Source organism: Schistocerca piceifrons, unplaced genomic scaffold, assembly GCF_021461385.2.
Source record: "Schistocerca piceifrons isolate TAMUIC-IGC-003096 unplaced genomic scaffold, iqSchPice1.1 HiC_scaffold_603, whole genome shotgun sequence".
Classification (NCBI taxonomy): domain Eukaryota; kingdom Metazoa; phylum Arthropoda; class Insecta; order Orthoptera; family Acrididae; genus Schistocerca; species Schistocerca piceifrons.
In genome coordinates this window covers 22,501-25,000 of record NW_025728845.1, presented here as the reverse complement: position 1 = coordinate 25,000, position 2,500 = coordinate 22,501, and the positions used below count along the sequence as shown (strand labels likewise).

Genomic DNA, 2,500 nt, shown 5'->3' with positions numbered 1-2,500 from the left:
TAGCTCTAGAATTACCACAGTTATCCAAGTAACGTGGGTACGATCTAAGGAACCATAACTGATTTAATGAGCCATTCGCGGTTTCACCTTAATGCGGCTTGTACTGAGACATGCATGGCTTAATCTTTGAGACAAGCATATGACTACTGGCAGGATCAACCAGGGAGCTGCGTCAACTAGAGCTGAGCAGCCGGCCGCCCGGGAGTGTGTCCCGGGGGCCCGCGCGAACACGCAAGCGTCCGCTCAATCATTCTGCAAACAGGAGGAGGCTGAGCTCCCCTGCACAATACACCTCGAAACCCTCTCAGGTCCCGGCGGCGCGCAGCGCCGTCCCAAGTACTTGGTCGGGTTCGAGAGAGGCGCAATCGCCCGGAGTTAGGCGAGTAGACGCTTTCGGTGCGACCACCCGTGCTCCCAACTGAGCTTGCCGCTGCCGACAGAGGCCCGGGAGCGTGCTGTCGTGGCATTGCCGGCGGGAGACAACACGCGCCACCTACGGTGACCGGCAGCTCCAACGCCAGCGCCACAGAAGGACAAAAGCCCCACTTGGGTGCCGAAGCGAACTCTCCCAGCACAGCGCACGCGCCAACACATCCGCACAGCTGCGATACAAACCACCAGCGAGAACCGCTGGGGCGACCGAGCAGCAGACGGCGTCGCGGCGCCGAGCGCCGGGCGGCGGCGCATCCTCAACGCACACAGTCCTCAATCGGACCAGCACACTGAAGATGTCCACCGCGCTTCGCACCGGGCCCGCGAGGACCTACTTTGGCCGCACGGCGCCGCGCGCAGGGTGCGCCGGCGCGCAGCTGCGACGCCTGCCGCGTCCGTCGGCCGGCGCGCCTGCCACTGGCCGCCCCCACCAGCCGGCTGTAGCGCGTGCGCCCACGCACCGCGCGGCCAGCACGCCGGGAGGCGCCCCCTCACCGGCCGGGGACGGTCCCACCCAGCCACCGCCGCGTATCGCTTCACACCCAGATGCCGTTCAGTTTCGTCGGCATGGTGGGTATCGCTGGAACAACCGGTTAGTACCTCAACCTATCGTCGCCATCACCGATTCACCCCTAGCGAGAACAACCGCACCACAACAGGTTACCATTTGTTCATTTGCGTAACTTCACCAGAAAACGCAGGCGTCCATCGCCATTTGCAACTTCAACGATTATTGCATGCCTGTGTCAGGTGTCACGCCACACTACGTCTGCCCACATACACGCAACAAAATGTGCACGCCTAGACAATACGTGGAAGGTGGCCCCCGTACGTATGCGATGTCCATTGCTCGAACGACTGTCAACCGGCCTCTGTAGCATGTCGCAGATATGGAACGCGGTGCACCATGCCATCACGGTGTGTGAGGAGAGACGACTAGGTCCGAATACATCAACAGACAGCTCATGCTGATCGCCATCCACGGCGTCCGTTCCTCCCACACGTCTCTATGGCGTACCACACTGCAATCCAGCTCTCATAGGGAGACGACACGTAGCTGCGTGCACAATATTTGCACTGTATGGTCCGCCGTTTTTGGGCGCAGTCGTTGTGCGGTCACACATGTGCCACGATGTATCATTCAGTACATAAGGACGAATGTGCAGTACAGATTGTGGTTCACGCGTACGACATCAGCGGACAGTTGACACAGGCCGCACCACAACGTAGCCTGAGTACGTCGCATGCGAAGGGCATTGAACATGCAAACTTCTCACCAACCAGCTTGCGAAGGCAGGGGGCAAGGTGGGGACGTGGGGAGGGGCGGCATGTACGTCCTGCTGCCATCCACATTACAGTGTACAGCAGGAGCATGTGGAAAGTGAGCAAGACTTGCAAGGTGTTTAACATGAAGCGATACACAGGGGTGCGGGCAGTGCGAGTAGCGAACTATATTGCGAGGGTTGCGGGTGGGCAACACTACAGTAATTGAACGAGTCGTATAACAATTACAGAGCAGGTTTAGGCGACAACGTGGGTTACGTTAAGGCGACAACATGGGTTAGGTTAAGGCACAACATGGGTTAGGTTAAGGCACAACATGGGTTAGGTTAAGGCACAACATGGGTTAGGTTAAGGCACAACATGGGTTAGGTTAAGGCACAACATGGGTTAGGTTAAGGCACAACATGGGTTAGGTTAAGGCACAACATGGGTTAGGTTAAGGCACAACATGGGTTAGGTTGAGGCACAACATGGGTTAGGTTGAGGCACAACATGGGTTAGGTTGAGGCACAACATGGGTTAGGTTGAGGCACAACATGGGTTAGGTTGAGGCACAACATGGGTTAGGTTGAGGTACAACATGGGTTAGGTTAAGGTACAACATGGGTTAGGTTAAGGTACAACATGGGTTAGGTTAAGGTACAACATGGGTTAGGTTAAGGTACAACATGGGTTAGGTTAAGGTACAACATAGGTTAGGTTAAGGTACAACATAGGTTAGGTTAAGGTACAACATAGGTTAGGTTAAGGTACAACATAGGTTAGGTTAAGGTACAACATAGGT

The 2,500-nt window shown here is 56.2% G+C and overlaps 1 non-coding gene across 1 annotated transcript in view; it reads right to left on the bottom strand.

Annotated features, from left to right (window-relative positions):
• The window catches only part of LOC124762571, a 1,909-nt gene extending 1,743 nt beyond the window's left edge, over positions 1 to 166 (bottom strand). The window contains exon 1 of the ribosomal RNA XR_007012552.1: positions 1 to 166. This exon is cut by the window's left edge and continues 1,743 nt beyond it. This is a non-coding gene — a ribosomal RNA (small subunit ribosomal RNA).
• Between the last annotated feature and the right edge of the window lie 2,334 nt (positions 167 to 2,500).